Genomic DNA, 20,006 nt, shown 5'->3' on the forward strand with positions numbered 1-20,006 from the left:
TTTTTTTTTTTTTTTTTTTTGGTACCAGGAATTGAACACCAGACTTTGCATTGCAACAAGGGAAATTTTTAAAAATTCCCTCTGTCTACAGAATGTATAGTTTGGTGTGGCTAAAGGACAAAGGGTGACTACGTGGCAGCCAGACTGAAAAACCAAGCTGTGGCTATACCAGAGAGTGTGTGTTTGTGAAGATAAGGAATGTGAACCTCCCTTTCTGGTGTTTTACACCTAGCAAATCACTAAACAGGTGAGTGAGGTAATTGATAATTTTGTTTTGAAAAATTTTGACAGATAAAATTGATAATTTTATCAAGCAATTTCAATAGGACAGATGAAGGCTGGAACAGAAGTTTAAAAGGACTCAAATATTGAAATCATTCTGACTCTTCTTTTTGTAAGTTAAAATAATGTTCAAAGAATACCCAAATGGTAGAATTAAAATATGTGACTAATAACTGAAATGTCATAATTATTATAACTGCTTTCCAAAGAGTCTAATTTCAAAATTCTGGATAAATTAGTTGAACATGAGATTTTCTCACATTTTATATTGTGTTTGCTTTACCGATACCTTACAAGGATGATTTTATTGCCCATTGGGTGGTTTAACGTGGCAATCAGAAAGATATGAATGATGGTAATAGCAGAGGAGCTGTGTGGGCAGAAGGAAATTCTAGAAGGTAGAGTTGAAGGAACTTTGTGAATGGCAAAGATGATTGCCAGGAATTTGCAAGTTTCTAGTTTAGAAATCATGGGTAGATTCAAATAAGAGTATATGGGAGAGAGCAAACATTTGAAAACGCATGATAAAGATAATCTAAAATGTAGATTGGGCTGGGGATTTAGCTCAGTGGTTCAGTGGCCTTCCTCACAGGCGCAAGGACCTGAGTTTGATCCCTAGTACCACACACACACACACACACACACACACACACACACACAAAAGTAAAATGTAAATTAATTCTTGCTGCCTCACACTGAAATGTTTTGGAAAAAAAAATTTCATGGTGGCTGGAAAGGTTACCACCCCCACATGTATATGAACTAAGAACTTATTATTGAAAAGTAGAAATTTAAATAACCTCTAGAACTTAGCACAGATTTGAAATTGAAAATAAGGTTTTTTAATCTATTAATTACCTAGTTTTTTGATGACAGAGACTATTCATTCTAGGACTAAATACCTGGTATTCCTTACCAAATTGCATACATGTCATTTTGGTCAACTCTTATTGGTCACAACTGTGCTTGATTCTCCCCAGCCAAGGCCAATGCCAATGATGAATGTGGCTCACTGACCAACAAATGATGATGAAGGAACTAAATAGTTTCAGAGTCTAAAGAACTTACTCCTGGCACAGAATTCTGAAATCCCTCTCATCTGATTGACAAAATAATATTTAGATACAAATGCACACACAATATCCATGTCCTATTCTTTGTGATTGGTATATGAAGCATGTGATCCATTCTTTATCCGTTAGTGTTTCTGTGTCCTAAAATTATTTTGTAAAATTCTGGCATTAAATAAAAATTATTATAAAGTCTATTTTTTTGGCCTTATTGCTGATCATGGTACACTCTGAAAAAAGAACATATTGAGACTGATTGCACTGACACAGAAAAATGGCTTCTCCTTCTCTTTCTTGTCCTCTTTATCATCTTCTCTCTTTCTCATCCCCTGTGGATATGAAATGCAAAACTTTTCATAAAGTCAAAGGGGGTTAACTTCTCAGGTTTTTAGAGTCGGTGATCTGGCTGTCTCCTGACACAGTCTTTCTTTTTCTTTGGGAAAATATCAGCAGGAGGAAGGGTGACCCTGTGCACTTGTTTTAGATGAAGGTAAACAGAAAATGGTATTACTTGCCTGAATGGAGTAGACTATCCCATGGAGGAAAATAATAGCTGTCTTCTAGTTTTTGTTTTTCTAAAGAGACCAGTGAAAACTTAAAAGGAGAAAGAACTGGAGAGGAGGGTGAAAGATGATTACCTTAAGGATTAGAGTTGTTACCCTGGTGAAGTCTGCAAATACTGTTTCTAAGCGATGGGTTGAATGTCTCTGGAGTGAAATGAATTACAACTAAGGGATTAGCAGTAAATCTTTACAAGGAAATATCTCTTAGTTATTCATTATGATAGCATGATTTCCGTACCATAGATATGTTTCACTTATTAACAATGCTGTCATATAAATATTATTTTAAAAAATCAGTAGAAATAGGCCATATCTAAAAATGTTAGAATCTTTGAAGCATCATAAATTCAGTTGTTATAAAATGAAATTATAAAAAATTGTTTTTCAAAAAGTAATAAAAATTGGAGTATTCTTGACCTTCTTAGTAACTTTGTGGGTGCAAATATTTTAAGTGTTTTATAAAAAGTGGTGCTTATGGGAAGTCTCGTTGGTGCCTAGTGCATTCCTATAGGACTCTTGCTGCCTTTTATATTTTAAAAAGTAATCAAAAACACATTGTGAGCTCAAGGACTAGTATATACGCTTCAGGTTAACACGGTAATGGCTCTGACCTTTAACCCTGATGCAACTGTTCTATGCCCGCAGCACTTTGTGAAAGGACACCAAAACTGAAGAAATTGGAAAGGTTAACAAAGTTAGCGGACAAAATAAACTTGATACCGAGAATGAACTTTCACATGTAGCAAAAAAATAAACACTGCTCTCTTATGCTGATCATCAAAGGATGTTTAAGATGCCTATACGCTTCTTATGCTAAGTTCATATTCTCTTTTGAGAGTTGTTTGTACAAACGGTTTCCAAATTGATAGTTGATTATTGCAAATTTATATCTAATATATATGGGATAATTTTGAAGCAATCGAAGTATCATACTGGGGTGGCACTAATACTGAAGAATTTGCCACTTTTCAAGTCATTTTCATGACATTCACATATAAGATGAATTCTTAATCCCCTTATGTAGGGGATTGACTTGAGTAAATAATTTCGCTATATAATTTACGGAATTTGGGTGTAAGATATAACCTGAATTCTTAGCTGCTCTAAAGTAGTATAAACCCCAACTTCTGTTTCATATTTTAGAAGGGGGAATTACATGTCAAATTTCTTTTGCAGGGATACTGAAGAACAAAACTACCGTAAAGCTTCCTGTGTGCACCTAGAACACAGTGGGAAAAGAGCATAAAAGCACACAAAAGGTAGCTGTGTTTTTTTATTAGTTTATGCTTGTCATCTGCAATACTTTCCCTGGCATTTCCTGAGAGGCACGCATCACCTTAAAGATACAAAGATGGTTTCTCTGTACAGTGCACAAGTGTCTCTTAAAAGAAATACCCTGGGCTAAAACTGGCCAAACAGATTTGTGCTTTATGTTTTTTTTTATTTTTGTAATGAGAAGTACAGGTTATGGGCTCTCTCCCCACCCCCATAGCAAGAAAATAATGTTTACAGGAAAGGGTAGACAAGAATGGTCATATCTGGTTTTGCATTTAAAAATCTAATCCTGATGACTTAAAAAATCAAAACTTCTGGTGGTCTTATTTTTTAACTTGACAGAGGTCCAGTTGTTACATAACTAATCTTACTAATTTATTGTTAGGCCTTGAAAACCTTCCACATTTTGCCAGTCTTCCAAAGTGCTGGTTGTGTGGCTAGTAGTCTTTCAAAAAGCACCAAGACTAACAGGGTGTTTGTGCACCTGCAAAGCTCATTTAATGTTGGAAATTGCAAATGCTGCACAAGTAAAACAAAAAATATGTATATTTTAAGATATTTAGTGACCACAGCTATACAACAGTATTTAGACTACCGGAAATGTTTGCCTGTATATTATATATAGTCTTGATTGATTATTATTCCATGTCAAATATTTTGATTTGCTGGAAGAAATGACAAAAATCCGTAAGAGGAATGGGTAAGTTTATGACAAAGTAACTGTGCATGAAGATTATAAAGAAAAGACCCTAGCAATTTTGAGAGTCTTAATGGCAAGGAATAAATGGGGAAAAAAACAAGATTACATGTAAATAAAGGACAACTTGGTTGGTTTTTCTTACATTCTGATGCATTATCATGCATACAGAGACAGCAAATTTACAACCCTGGAAGGGATTTTTTCACTGCTCACTTACTTTTCTGACGCATAGTTTTTAAAAAATCATTGGATTAAAGTTTTCTAACATGATTCCCATTTTGATGGCCTCTGGGTTTCTTGGAATTTCTCTCTTACAAGATCATTTTAACCAACAGATGGAAGTCTCACCTTGAGAATGATTTCCCAAGAAGAAAAATTTCTGTTGGGCAGATATTGCGAGGAGTTAGATATTCAGGAATGAAATTATAATCAGAGAAATTGATATTAAATTGAAATTTCCCCCATTTCCTACTTCTGAGGCCCGTGGCAGATATATTGAACCTTAGAAAACTAGATATAACCTCACAGTTTTCCTCAGGTTCTTGTACTCAGCAGCCACCATTTAAGCTCTTAAATTGATTCAAATGGTGAGATTAGAGTCATTAGATTCCAAGCTTTAATATCTACCCCTTTTCTTCTCTTAAATGCGTATGATAACTTCATTTTCTGCTTCACCAGCCCTAAAAAATACATAGAGATGTAATACAATTCCTTCTGAAGCTGTAGTACTTTACCCATAGTAAATCCATTGTTACTAAAAGTTTTTGTCAAAATTTCCCTATCAGATTATAATCTATTTCATTTCTGAATCACTATTGTTCATCTTATTTTCACCCTTATGAATGAGTTGATTGGTTTATTGGGTTCTCTGGGATATTTAACTAATTCCAAAAAGTAGACTTTATAAAGTTAGGTTTTATGAAAATGTTCTTTATTTTACTATTAGCACAGGAAAAGAAAATTTAAGATTAGAGTCTATGAAATCAGTATGCCCAGGAGACCTTTGGACTCCTATATTTCTTGCATCACTATTCACAATAGTCAGGATTTGACATCAACTTTAGTGTCCATCCACAAATGAATGGATAAAGATTATATATATATATATATGTACAGAAAGACAAATTTTATATATATATATGCACAGAAAGACAAACATTGCATGATTTTATTCATGTGTGGAATTGAAAATAGTTATCACAGAATTTGAGACTACAATAATGGTTATTAGAGGCCCGGGTACCTAGGAAGAGAGGGGGATAAGGAAGTATTGGTCAACAGGTACAATGTAATAGGCAGGACCAATAATGACTGTTACTCTATAGCCACTGGTATGATTACAGGTAAATATGGTACAGTTAGATACAATAAAGTGTCACATATTCCCAAATAGCTAGAAGAAAGCATTTTGAATGTTCCTACCACAAACACGTGATAAATGCTTAAAAGGATGGATATGCTAATTATTCTGGCTCAATCATGACACAGTGTATACATGTTTCAAAACCTCGCATTGTCTCTCATACATTGTACAACTTTTCCAGCATTAATACAAAAACATTTTTAAAAAATTGCTCCTAAATTGATGTCTTTGATGCTGTTGACTTGGGGAGTAAAATGATCCTTGAAGGCCTTATAATCACAGCCTGCTAGATATTCGCATCCAGTGCATTTGATGTCCTGTTTATGTTTTTCCATTTGTAAATACTTTGGTACTTAAACTTTCAGAGAATCCATTGGAGAATCACTTGTTAACTCAGAAAACCTGTGGACTTTGTATTTTGTAAGTGTAAGAGAATGGGTACTGAGTTATAAATCAGGGGCTGTACAAAGTGGAGAGTTCCTCTGTGAGTGGGTGTGAAGGCACATCTGCAAATCAAGGTCTTGATTCTACTTTGTTCTGCATTTTTCTCAGTATGACTCATTCAGTCATCACCCAGACACCATGATTATTGACTTGCAACTATATGAAACACTCAAACAGTAGGGATTCCTTTTAAAACATATACAAGCAACCCAAATCTTCCAATTCAGATTATGTGGTTGGGCCTGGGACTGTTATGAAGACAGAGAGAAGAAACCTGAAGGCTTTCTGTGGCTTTGGGTGTGGTGTTGTGGGGTTTTGGGATTGTGGAGCTGGTGGTAGAGATCTGGGGTGTTAGTCAATGCAGGATGATACTCAAGTTATGCTAATGTAATATACCAGTCTCTCTCTCTCTCTCTCTCTCTCACATTTTCACCAGCTAACTTTCCTGCCAACCTAACCCAGAAAATAAATTTTTCTGCAGTTTTTCATCCTTATAATCCCCCCAAAAACAAGAGATATCAACAGCTGTTTTATTTAGTTCCATAGGAACTGTAATGTAGCTCATCTTTTCTTACTGAAAGTCTTACATTCTTTAAACACAATTACCACAAAATTACTGTGGAAGGAAACCTTTCATCACTTCTTTTATTATTGCCTTTGTTTTCCAACATTTTAGACTTTAAAAATTGGGCTACAATTCATACACCATAAAACCCCCCATTTTAAAGTGTATAATTCAGTGGTTTTTAGTATATTGACAGAGTTGTGCAACCATTGCCACTATGCAATTCCAGAACTTGTTGATGACTTCAAAAAGAAACCTATCCCCATTAGCAGTCCTCATTCTCCTGTCTTTCCAGCTGCCAACTATCACAAGTCTATTTTCTGTTTCTGTGGATTTACCTTTTCTGGACATTTACATTATTGGAATCATAAAATATGTGAACATTTGAAACTGGCTTCTTTCACTAGGCATAATTTTTTCAAAGTTAAACCATGGCTAAATAATACTGTTCTATCACACGGATAATCCATATTTTATTTATCCTCTCATCATTTGATGGACATTTGCTCAGGAAATATTTACTCTATTCTTTCTTTGTCTTATTGCCCCCCTCTTTGTGTTATATTACTCAGGTTTTTGTTAACTTTATGAATTTTTATAGGTTATTTGATGCCACATTTTCTAAATGAATGCTTCTTAAATATTAATGCACATACAAATAAACTCCAGTCATTTGTAGGAAAATGGATGCACCTTAGAACCATAATGTAAAGTGAAGTAAATCAGACACACAAGCTTAACTATCTCATGGTTTTCCTTATATGAGTACATATCAGTACACAAAGTGCAAAATGAAAGATAAACAATAGAAAATAGAAAAAGAGATCTTTGACATATGGGAATTGAGAGAGAGATGGAGGGAGAGGGAAAGAGGGGAATCATTAAGTGCTATGTACACACACTAAGACCCTACAAAGAATATGCCCATCATGTACTACAGACATGTATAAAATATATGATATATACATATATGAAGCAGCCCAAGAGATGTAGGGATAGGGATGGCTGAGAGGCAAGGTAAAAGAGTTAAACAAAAAGAATTAGAAAATTTCATGTACATGCACCAACTCCCCACAATGAATGTAATCATCATGTACTATAAACATGTATCAATTTAAAGAAACCCAAAACACACAGAGAAGGCTCTTTCTGAAATGCAGTCTCTGATTTAATCAGTCAAAGCATAAAGCCCATTATCTATATTTCTGACAAGTTCGAAGGTAATGCTGGTATTGTTGATCTGCAGATTGTACTTGGGTTTCAAGGATTCCAATGATATGTTCCACTGAGAAGGGATGTTTTAAGTAGGGTAGTGCATGCCCAGAGGACTTGTAAATGCTCTCATAAATTTTAATTTATCCAAATATTAAATTAATAACTATTGAATGTAGTACATGCTGTTTTAAGTAGTGTATAATATTAGTTTAAAGCAGAGGTTAGTGCTCCCCTGCCTGCGCACCACCAGCCCCAGTGAGGAAGGTGAGATTTGGGAAGGCTGCTCTGAGATCTGCTCTCCCTCTCACCTGCATGGGACCATTTGGTGGGACCAGGCAGCTGCACCCTCCCCTACCTGCGCTGCCACCAGCTCCAGCAAGCAAGACCTGAAACACCCCTCCCACCCCCACTCCTAGACCTCCTGATTGTGCCAGTCCTTTGACCCACTCTGCAGAGGCACAGATGGTCATAAAGGGTACTTTACTGAGCTCCCAACTTTGAGCATCTTTAAAGAAAGGGCGGGGGAAATCTTTAGTAGAACTGTGTGGAGTTGAGCCCTGCAGGAGATTGGGTAACTCAATCTGGGCCTTGCAGCCTGACGTCAGTCTGAGTCTCAGGGATCTGCCATTGGCTAGTGAGATCCGGGGACTTGGTTCTGCACATGGCTGCGCACATTGTATATTATGACAGCATAGATATAGTCTGAAAGAGGCCCTTCAAATTCATTTTTTTACTTTCTTTTCCTTATTCCACTCTGCAAATTCTTTCTTTTTTCTGTCCTCTTTCTCCAACTCAGTCTCTTCTTCCACCATATTATCCCTCATCTCCCTTTCTGTTTCTGCTTCTGCCCTAACTCAGATTTCTTCTTTTATCATTTTTTTCTTTTTTCTTTATGTTCTTTTCTTCTGCTATTCTACCTCACTCAAGGGTCAATAGTTTCAAGGGAAGGTGAGCCCCTATTACTGTTAAGGGGATATATTCTTGTCCCTTTTGAATTTAACAGTTTCCTAAAGATTGTGTGGTCATTCTATGTCCTCTGGCTTCACTCGAAACCTTCTCCAATTCTTTTACTTATTTACTCCTCTTGTCCTAACTCTGTCTAAGCCCCCATCCTAAATGGTATATATGCTATATTGAAGAATTTATTCACTGCAAACATATTTTGGGCTGCTTCTTGATTTTAATTTAATTCACATGGTTTAAAGGTGAAAAATTAATGACTACCACAAGTGGTCAATTTGCAAGATGTGCTTGATCCTATTGTGTTTCTGATTGTATCAATTGGTATAAAGGATTGTGATTGATTTAATGAGTTGTTTTCTCTGATATTATGAAAATAGAATGTCTATGAGTTATTAGAGACTCAAAAGCTAAAGTGCAAATATATCAGGAAGATTTAAGTAATAACCCAGAAATTAAACCAGGAACAACCCAACAAGAAAAATAAAAATGAGAAAACACTTAAGCAAGACACAAAGACAGAGTTCCAGTTCACCAATAGCAAACTCTAGGGGAAATGAGGATGAAAAGTCTCATAGGGAACCAACAGGACACCCTGAACCCATAGCACAGGAAGTCACAAAACAAATCAATCAGGCTCTATAAGAATTTAAGACAGAAATAATTTCCCAGATAACCATAGAGATGGCGAGCAAAATTGAAGTCATGAATTGAGACTCTAGAACAGAAACTGACAAAAAAATAATAAATGAGCTCATGACCATTACAGAAGCCATGAAGGCCCAGCATAAGAAAGAAATGGAAAAAATGCCCAAAAGAGCAAAGAAATGGAATCCATAAAACAGATTCAAACAGATATCCAGGAGATTTAAAAAAAATCTATTGAAAGTGTATGCAACAGAATAAAAGAATGCAAAAATAGAATCTCAGATATAGAAGATAGGATTGCAGTCAGTGACTGTGAAAAGAGAGGTCTCTTAAAAACAGTAAGGGATCATGAGAAATTGATTGAACAACTCCTAGATGATGCAAAGAAGAATAACATACGACTGATAGGAATCCATAAGTAGCAGGAGAAAATACAAATTACTTAAAAAAGCTGTTCACAGAACTAATGACAGAAAACTTCCCAAACAGAAGGGATGAATTAGACATATAGATAAGTGAGGCATATAGGACTCCAACTAGCCATTATAAAAAAACAAAACAAAACAAAACTACACCTAGACATATAATAGTCAAGATCCCAGAAACCCAATAGAAGAACAAAATACTACAAGCAGTACGAGAAAAGAAACAAATCACATGCAAAGGAAAGCCCATGAGAATCACAGCAGATTTGTCAATACAAACCCTCTAGTTAAGGAGAGCATGGAGTGGTGAGGTATTTCAATCCCTAAAAGAAAACAGCCTCCAACCTAGAAAGATGTATTCTGCAAAACTATCTTTCAAAATTGATGAGGAAATAAGATACTTCCATGAAAAAGAACACCTGAGAAACTTCATGAATACCAAACCAGCACTACAAGCAATTCTAAACAATATCCTAGAAAAAGACAATGAAGGTCACAACACCATAAGCCCCAACAGAGCAAATCAAATAGGCAAGGCAAGAAACTAAAAGGAGAGGGAGAAAAATTAAAAAGAGTCAACAATAGGACAATAACATGACAATAATAAGTCAGTACATAGCAGTTATAACCATCAGTGTCAATGGCCTCAATTCACCAATCAATAGAAACAGATTAGCAGAATGGATTAAGAAGCAAAATCCAAAAATATGTTGTATACAAGAAATGCACCTAGTGCAAAGAGAAGCCCATAGCCTGAAAGTGAAAGGATGGAGAACAATTCTCCATGCCACAGGAGCCCAGAAAAAAGCAGGGGTATCAATCTTATTTGCAGACAAAGTAAATTTCAAACCAAAATTGATTAAGAGAGACAAAGAAGGCCACTACATCCTTGTAAAGGGAACAATTCAAGGGGAAGAGATGACAATCATAAACATATATGCACCAAATATTAATGCCCCAACTATATAAAACAAATATTAAGTAACATGAAAAACCCAACAAGCACTAATACAATTCTAGTTGGGGATCTAAATACCCCACTATCACAAATAGACAGATTATCTGGGCAGAAAATCAACAATGAAATACTAGAACTCAACCAAGCTTTAACACACGACTTAATAGATGTCTATAGAGTGTTCCACCCCACAAAATCAGAATATACATTCTTTTTGGCTGCAAATGGGTCATTCTCCAAGATAGACCACATACTAGGTCACAGAACAGGTCTGAATAAATGCAAAAGAATTGAAGTTTTCTTCTGTATATTATCAGATCATAGTGCAATCAAGCTGGAGATCAATAGCATAAGAAACCACAGGAACTTCACAAACACATGGAAATTAAACACTCTCCTGAACAATCAATGGATCACAGAGGAAATTAAAGAAGAAATTAGACAGTTTCTACAAATAAATGAAAATGCCAATAAAACATACAGGAATCTATGGGACACAATGAAAGCAATTCTACATGGAAAATTCATAGCACTGAATGCCCACACTAGGAAAAAAGAGTGAGCTGAAATAAACAACCTAATGATGAATCTTAGGCTACTAGAAAACCAAGAGTTAAAAAAACCCAAAGCTCAAACAAGAGAGGAAATTATAAAGATTAAAGCAGAAATCAATGCATTGGAAACTAAGAAAATGATACAAAAATAAATGAATCAAAGAGTTGGTTTTTTGAAAGGATAAATAAAATCAATAAACCCTTAGCTAATCTTATCGAAAAAAGGAAAGAAAAGGCTCAGATCCATGTAATCAGGAATGAAAAAGGCAAAGTCACAACAGAGATCCTGAGCATCTTTAATACCTACTAGGAGAACCTGTACGCTAACAAAATGGAAAACACAGAAGAAGAAATGGACAGATTTTTAGATACTTATGAATTACCAAAGTTGAACAAAGAAGATAAAAACCTTTTAAACACAGTACAATCAGTGAAATTGAAAATGTAATTAAAAATTTACCAACAAAGAAAAGCCCAGGTCCTGATGGATTCACTGCTGAATTTTACAAGACATTTAGAGAGGAACTCCTGGCACTACTCTTTAAAATTTTCAGTGAAGTTGAAAGGAAAGCAATACTTCCAAATTCATTCCTGGAAGCAAGTATCACTTTGATTCCCAAACCAGGGAAAGACGCAACTAAAAAAAGAGAGCTACAGGCCAATCTCCTTAATGAATATAGATGCAAAAATCCTTAATAAGATTCTAGCAAACAGAATACAGAGGATCATCAAGAAGATGATACATCCTGACCAAGTCAGATTTATTCCAGGGATGCATGGATGGTTCAACATACGTAAGTCAATAAATATAATACACTGCACTAACAAAGTCAAGGACAAAAAACATATGATCTCAATAGATGCAGAAAAAGCATTCAACAAAATTCAACACCCATTCATGATAAAAACCCTGCAAAAAATTAGAATAGATGGTCTATACCTTAATTTAATAAAGGCTATCTATGAAAAACCAAAAGCCAACATCATATTAAATGGCCAAAAACTGAAAACTTTCACATTAAAATCAGGAACAAGACAAGGACACCCACTATCACTACTCCTCTTTGATATAGTTTTGGAAACATCAGCCACAGCAATTAGACAAGAGAAAGAAATTAAAGCAATAAAGATAGGAAAGGAAGAAGTTCAACTGTCATTATTTGCTGATGATATGATACTCTACATTGAAGACCCAAAAAACTCCACCAAAAGACTTCTAGACTTAATTGACACTTTTAGCAGAGTAGCTGAATACAAGGTCAACACCCAAAAATCAATAGCCTTCTTGTACACAAATAACAGACTCACTGAGAGAGAAATTAGTGAAACAATTCCTTTCACAATAGCATCCAAACAAATGAAATATCTAGGAATCAATGTAATGAAAGAAGCAAAAGACCTCTACACTGAAAATGGTCATTGATAATTTACCCATAGCAGTAAATATTTTCATTTTTACAGTTGCACAGACCAAAAAGTATGGAATCAAATCTGATTCTTCTTTCTCTTATATCTCACATCTAATCCATCAAAATATCTTGTCAACTTTCTTTAAAATACATGTGCAATCCAACATTTCATTTCTGCAGCCACCATTTTAATTCAATATACCATTACTTCTCTTACCTAGATGTTTGTAATAACCACATCTTTGGTCTCCTTACTTTTTTTTTTTTTTTTTTTTTTTTAACTTCCTTTACCATTTTCACTGTATAACAGCTAGCAATACCATGAAGCACTTGCAGTCATTCTATTTTTGACAAAGGGGCTGAAAACATATGCTGGGGAAAAGATGGTCTCTTAAACAGTGGTGCAAGAGGGGCTGGGGATGTAGCTCAGTGGAGATGCGCCTGCCTGGTAAGCAGAAGGCCCTGGGTTTGATCCCCAGTACAAACAAACAAATAATGCAGAAAGTACCAATTTCATAATCCCTTGGATATTATCCAGAAAATTGAACTTAGATTTCTATGTCTCTCTGTATTAAAATAAAATCAAAATGAATCACACAGATATAAAACCTGAAATATTGACACTGCCAAGAGACAACATAAAGCAAACACTTAAAGCTATAGGCACAAGCAAACTCCCTAACTGGACTTTAAAAGCACAGGAATAATATTTTAATATCAACAAAAGGGACCACATCAAGTTAGAAACATTTTTGCAGTGCAAAGTAAATAACTAACAGAGTGAAGAGACAACCCATTTGATGGGATAAAAATCCTTACTCTTCTGTTAGATCAGTATGTAAAATATATGAAGAATTTAAAAATTAAACTTCATAAAATAATGAACCTGATAAAAAGCAGATAAATGAACTAAATAGACACTTCTCAAAAGAAGAAATGCAGATGGCCAAAAACGTATATGAAAAATGTTCAATATCTCTAATAATCAAGGTAATGCAAATTAAAACTACATTGAAATTTCATCTTACTCTAGTCAAAATATCTATCATCAAAAATACAAAATGCCATGAGTGCTGATATACATTTATGAAAAAAGGAATGCCCCCATATTGTTGGTAAGAATGCAAGCTAGTATACGCTCCCTCCAGCCTGCGGTGCACGGTAAGCACATCACGTGACGAGGAGCCCCGCCTCTTCCTATCGTCCTGTAGTGAACTCGATTTGGAAGAGGCCAGTCCCGCCTCACAATGGAGATAAGACCGCTGCCTGACTCCAGCTGTCGCCGCCACTGCCACCCCGTGGGAGGGGGCATGATCCAAATGAACCAGAGCAGTTGAGGAAGCTGCTTATTGGTGGTCTGAGCTTCAAAACTACAGATGATACTTTAAGAGAGCATTTTCAGAAAGGGGGCATAGCACAGATTGCGTAGTAATCCCCAAACAAAATGCTCCAGGGGCTCTGGTTTTGTGACTTACTCTTGTGTTGAAGAGGGAGATGAAGCAATGGGTGCTCCACCACACAAAGTTGATGGGCGGGTAGTGGAACCAAAGAGAGCAGTGTCTAGAGAGGATTCAGTAAAGCCTGGTGCCCATCTAGCAGAGAAGAAAATCTTCGTTGGTGGTATGAAGGAAGACTCAGAAGAATATAGTTTGAGACACTACTTTGAAAAGTATGGCACGATTGAAACCATAGAAGTTATGGAAGATAGGCAGAGTAGGAAAAAGAGGATTTACTTTTGTAACTTTTGATGATCACGACACAGTTGATAAAATTGTTGTTCAGAAATACCACACTATTAATGGGCATAATTGTGAAGTAGAAGAGGCCCTTTCTAAACAAGAGATGCAATCAGATGGGTCACAAAGAGGTCGTGGAGGTGGATCTGGAAACCAAGGTGGTGGAGGAAGATATGGTTGCAATGAAGAAGGAAATTTTGGTGGTGGTAACTATGGTGGTGGTGGAAACTATAATAACTTTGGAAATTATAGTGGTCAACAGCAATCAAATTACAGACCCATGAAGGGGGGCAGTTTTGGTGGAAGAAGCTCTGGTAGTCCCTATGGTGGTGGTTATGGATCTGGTGGAGGAAGGGGTGGATTAAACAGAAAGGTTTGAAAAGGACAACATAAAAGGCTACAGTTCTTAGCAGGAGAGAGCGAGGAGTTGTCAGGAAAGCTGCAGGTTACTTTGAGACAGTTGTCCCAAATGCATTAGCAGAACTGTGAAAATCTGCCACAAAAGGAACAATAATCCATAGTCAGAAAAGTTACTTCTGCTTAAACAGGAAACCCTTCCAGTTCAGGATTGTCATAGCCACAGTTTGCAAAAAGAGTAGCTATTGAGTAATGCAATGTAGTGTCAATTAGATGTATGTTCCTGAGGTCTTTTATCTACTGTAGCCTCTTTTTCTTTTTCTTTTCATTACATCAGGTATATTGCCTTGTAAATTGTGGTAATGGTGCGGGGAATAAAAAATTAAGGAATTTTTAACTTTTCAATATTTGTGTAACTCAGTTTTTCTACACTTTAGTACAGAAACTTTAACAAAATGCAGTTTTGAAGGTGTTTCTTTGTGAGTTAACAGATCGTTGTTAATTACTATTTTGTATGAATTTTGCTAAAGTTAACTGTAAAGAAACACCTACTCACTTGCGGATTAAGGGGAATAAATCTCTTCCCCCATTTCATACCATAATACAAATGGGCACTGACATGTGGAGAGAATAGATATTTGTAAGTTTGCAATGTGTGTTTTAGATAAAATAGAACTGGGTATTTAAATTGGCATATTTGTTAATTTAATAGCATTAAAATTACTTTCAAATGAAAAAATCTCAAAAATCTTACTGAGTTTTATGCATTTTCTTTCAATATGTAATCATGATTTTAGTGTGTTAGATTTGCTTAATCCTAGCTGTGTTTAAAACATTTCTATTCTGCATTTATTTTGGTCACATTTAAACTGCTACCACAGTTTTTAGGTGTAAAGAAATGTGTACTTCCCTCTATTTAAATTCTGGGAAAGGGCAGTGGATGTTTTCCCACTCCCACATTGAAAACCATTAACTTTTTTGAGATACAGGACTACTAAATCTGCTGTGTCTGAGATTAATGGATACTTCGTTTTCTTTAGTTTTTTTTTTTTAAGCACACAAGAGGCCCAGTTTTAAAATCTTGAGTTACTTTCCTTGTTTTGCTTTTCTTCCCCTACACAAGCTTTTAGAGCAAGAGAATAAAAATCATGCATTGTTGAACCCTTAAAAAAAAAGAAGAAATAAAAAGAATGCAAGTAAGCTAGTACATCCAACTGTGGAAACCAGGATGGAGATTGCTCAAAAGACTAAACACAGAAGTAGCATTTAATCCATCTTTACCTGTATTGAGCATATTCCCCTCCCCAAAATTAAAGATTGCTTATTAGAGTGATGCATGCATAACAGCGGCTAAGCTCTGGAAATAGCTGACATGCCCGTCAACAGATAAAAAGATAAAGAAAATGTGGTTACTGCTCTGCCATAAAGAATGAAATCATGTTAATGCAGCAAATGGACACAACTAGAGACCATCATGCTAAGTGAAATTAGCGGATACAGAAAGTTAAATATTGTGTTATTTTTATAATGTGATCTATAATATCCTAAAAAATACATGAATTAATAAATAAAGAATTAAAATACAAGAGAGAGAGAGAGCAAGAGCAGGAAACTAGGAGTGGACTTCTGGAGATGATGAACAGAACAAGCAGGAGGGGGAAAGAAAGGAGTGACAGTAATGGGATTGAAATTGATTAAGATGTGTTAACTGCATGCACCAACCTCATCATCATCATCATGTAGTTTGAACAGGCACTAACAAAAAGTAGGCATTCCATTAGAATATCATGATGCCATTCCATACTTTCTTTAATAGTTCTCCATTTTAAAATGAGCACACAAGTCAGTGTGATTCCAAGGGATCACAAGGAATTACCAGTTATTTCTCTGAGTTTCAACAGCATCTGTCTCTTTACTTTTTTGTGAACCTGGCAGACATATCTGTACCTTGTACCCTCTCACTTTTACTTCTGGTCACCTGGAGCACTCCCACATCTTACCGGGGCTCCCTCCTTCATTTCTTTCAGACCTCTTTTCATGCTTGCTAGCCTGCCTCCCTCACCCCTCTTCTCTGACTTGATATTCTTTGTAGCACTTATAAACCCTACACAGACAACTTCTACTTGCTTATTCTGACATTGTAAAATAAGCCCCGTGAGATCAAAGATTTATGTATTTTCTATACACCCTGTTTCCTATGCCAGGCACATGGTGTCAATCCTATGTTTTGAACAGTCTTTAATTAAGCACTGGTTTTGCTCATATGAGGATACAACTGGAAAGCTTAGGAACGTTGACTTCTAGTCTCTGGCTAAAGCAATTTCACTGTAGTGCTATCCTTTTTCAAAGAGTGATATAGAGTTGTTTCTTATCTTCCCTTCCCCATTTCTCTGAGATTAAAAACTCATAGTGTTGATATTTACCATAATTCAAAACCATGTCAAGGATTGTCGGTGCTTTCTTCACAAAATATTTTCTTATGTCTCACAGTTGCTGTCACCAGTACAACTTGGTATCTGTTTTGGAATTGCTTTAGCCAGGGCAACTCCTGTCACACCCACAGTTTTCTGACTTAAACAAAGGAAGAATTTATCTCATAAAGAAAAGCTCTTTGAAAGAGGGTAGCTATTACAAAGGAATACTGTAGATTTGAAAAAAAATCATTTCCCATTAAAACAACAAAGATATCTTTTTAAATGTCCTTGAAAAAAACCCACAAAGAACAAAAACAAAGAAACCATCATATTTTAAATGCTCTCCCAAGGAGAATAACAGCTAGCAATTCTCTCTTGCCTTATATGCCAACTCTAATCTCTACCTATTGATAGATATTATATCCTTTAGATTCTGCAGAAGTCTTTGCAAATTTCTTGCTAGCATCTGCCATTATGAAATCTAGTCATTTATTTTTAACTGGTAGAATTAATACATAAATATAATTCATTTAAATTTATATACTTATAGTTGTATTTAGAAATTACTGGTAAACTTCACCAACAACAAAAACAACAAACCAAAAAAACCCTCTGATCTAAAACTTGAAACTGGATAATAAGTTGGACTGCCTGTTGAATTACTTTCGTATTTTGAGGAGCTTGACAGGACAAAGAACACTTCAGAGTCAATCTGAATTGTAACTTTTTGGCTAATCATCAATATTATTCATATATAGTCTAAAGTACAAAATCTGATTACACTTTATACTGAATATAGAATTAAGTTAAATACAGAATTCACTATGTTAAAATATAGAAGATTTGATATTTTTAAGTCAGTGTATGGTTGATTTCTCAGGTTTACATAGAATTATATTAATCTTGAGCCCTACATCTCATCTTTACATATATAATTATATATCTTCTCTATCTATTTCCAAATTTTCTATATCCTTATGTTTTTCTTCAATCTTGCATCAAGCTTAAGAAATAGACTCTCTCCAAATTTGGAGACTTGCAAAATGCTTCTTGGTCCTTTTATTTCTTATATTTGAAGAGACTTTATCAAATATTTCTCTGTACCATCTGTCTGTCTAGAGTTTTTCTTTTCAGTCTACAATATAGTTGTGTTTATTTCAATTGATCCTGTGAACATTATGCTACAGACAGACTTTTAATTTTACAATTAAAATGCGTTTGATACATTCCTGGGTTATTTTTCTAAACCTTACCCAGAGTCTCACAGTCCACTTTATAATACTGTTTACCTGACTTTGAAGATAGAAAATACCCTCCCTAGAATATTTGCCTGTGGATCACTATTATGGAAGTGATAATGATAAAAGCTAATTGTGTAATTAGCTTAACATATATTTGTGCTTTATATGTTAAAATTGCTCTTAGAGACAATTGCTTATTCATTATTGGACTCACGCATAGTTCTTCAGCAAGCAGATTTTAGTTTATGGCTGTTCTTGGTGCATAAAGTCTTCTTCTATAATGGAGAAATTGTACATGTATTAGTGGGAAATTGAAAAACAGGGTCCTTCTCGTGCTTCCTCTCTACAATTCTCCCCTAAATGTCTGATATAATATTTTTCCTATTTCTGTTTTTCCATTATCAAATCTTGCATTGGTTTCTGTCAATGAATCTAAGAAAAACTTTTGTTAGTAAATCTATAACACTTGCCAATATTTCCCTATTTATGAAAAAATATTTTTGTCCACACTTTTCCCATATTCTTTAAAAAATGTAATATTGTAGTAGTCGAGCTGTTCTTGAAAATCTGTTTTCTGAACTTCTACAATTTCAGCAACAAATGGTCTTGGACCTTCTACATTTTACTAAAAATTCTACCCCTGACTCCTTACGATCCTTCAACAATTTCCTTACTAAGGAACAGCTGTTTTGTGAGTCTATATCTCTGTATTTATCCAGAATGCTGGCTGATCATTACAGCTAGCTCACCCCCAATTGTAAACTTCATATGCCCCCATCTGAAATTCTTCTCTGTCTCTCCAGTCCAGCTTTTATATTTCTAATAATCATCATTCCTCCAATCTGAAAAGCTTTCAATTTTTTTCAACTACATATTCTTAGCTTGCTTTGTTAATTCTATGACCATCTCTTGAATTTCACCGCAAACACTGGCCTATTCTCTCTTGCTTTTTTATCTCAAATCACTGCAACAGGCTTTTCATTTTGCTTTTGTACTTTTGAATTTGTCCTTCTCCCATATACACATTTAATGTAAAACCATTTTTCTTATCACATTTCTAGACTCACGGACCCAATCTCCTGAAATTCAGTTTTGTAGCCTTGTCTTCTTGAGAGTACTTCAGTGCTAATCCCTTTAACCCTGAGTGTCCCATACCTGTCTGTTCCTCAGTGTCATCTTTGACCAAGACTCCCCTGATCACTGTGATGGGACATGATTTCTACTTCCTTCCTTTCTTTTTCTTTCTTTATTTTTTTTTTTTGGTACTGGTGATTGAACTTGTGTCCTTGCGCTTGCGAGGCAGGTGTCAGAACCACTGAGCCAAATCTCAGGTTCACGATTTCTATTTCTGAACTCTAATAAGATGCTATTATATTCTGTATGACTTGCTTTCTATGCTGTATGATTACTATTCATTATAAAATTACAAATTCATGGAAGACAGACTTCTGGCTGAGTCACCTCTACTATAACAACTCTTGTAATGCTTTACATATCATAAGTACATGGTAATTATTAAATGTGTAATATGTATTATTGCATTTATACTATGATTACATGATATAAGAATCCTAGGCTTCTGCATACATAAACTATAATGCTGGATATAGCATCATAGAGTAGATGTACCAACACATCTATACTTTTGTTATGGGCAGATATTGTCACATGGAATTTTATGGTGATCTCTGGATAATCAAGAAGGAACACAAGTCTGGGAGATTAAAAAATGGAAAAGAGGGCAGGGGATTTAGCTCAGCGGTTCAGTGGCCTGCCTTGCAAGGACCCACATTCAATCCCCGGTACAAAAAAAAAAAAAAAAAAAAA

General features: G+C 35.3%; 1 pseudogene; it reads left to right on the forward strand.

Annotated features, from left to right (window-relative positions):
• The window catches only part of LOC104853021, a 43,447-nt pseudogene extending 28,862 nt beyond the window's left edge, over positions 1 to 14,585 (forward strand).
• The last annotated feature ends 5,421 nt before the right edge of the window (positions 14,586 to 20,006 follow it).

This window comes from Fukomys damarensis, unplaced genomic scaffold (genome assembly GCF_012274545.1).
Source record: "Fukomys damarensis isolate Sample0158 unplaced genomic scaffold, DMR_v1.0_HiC HiC_scaffold_4, whole genome shotgun sequence".
NCBI classification, from domain to species: domain Eukaryota; kingdom Metazoa; phylum Chordata; class Mammalia; order Rodentia; family Bathyergidae; genus Fukomys; species Fukomys damarensis.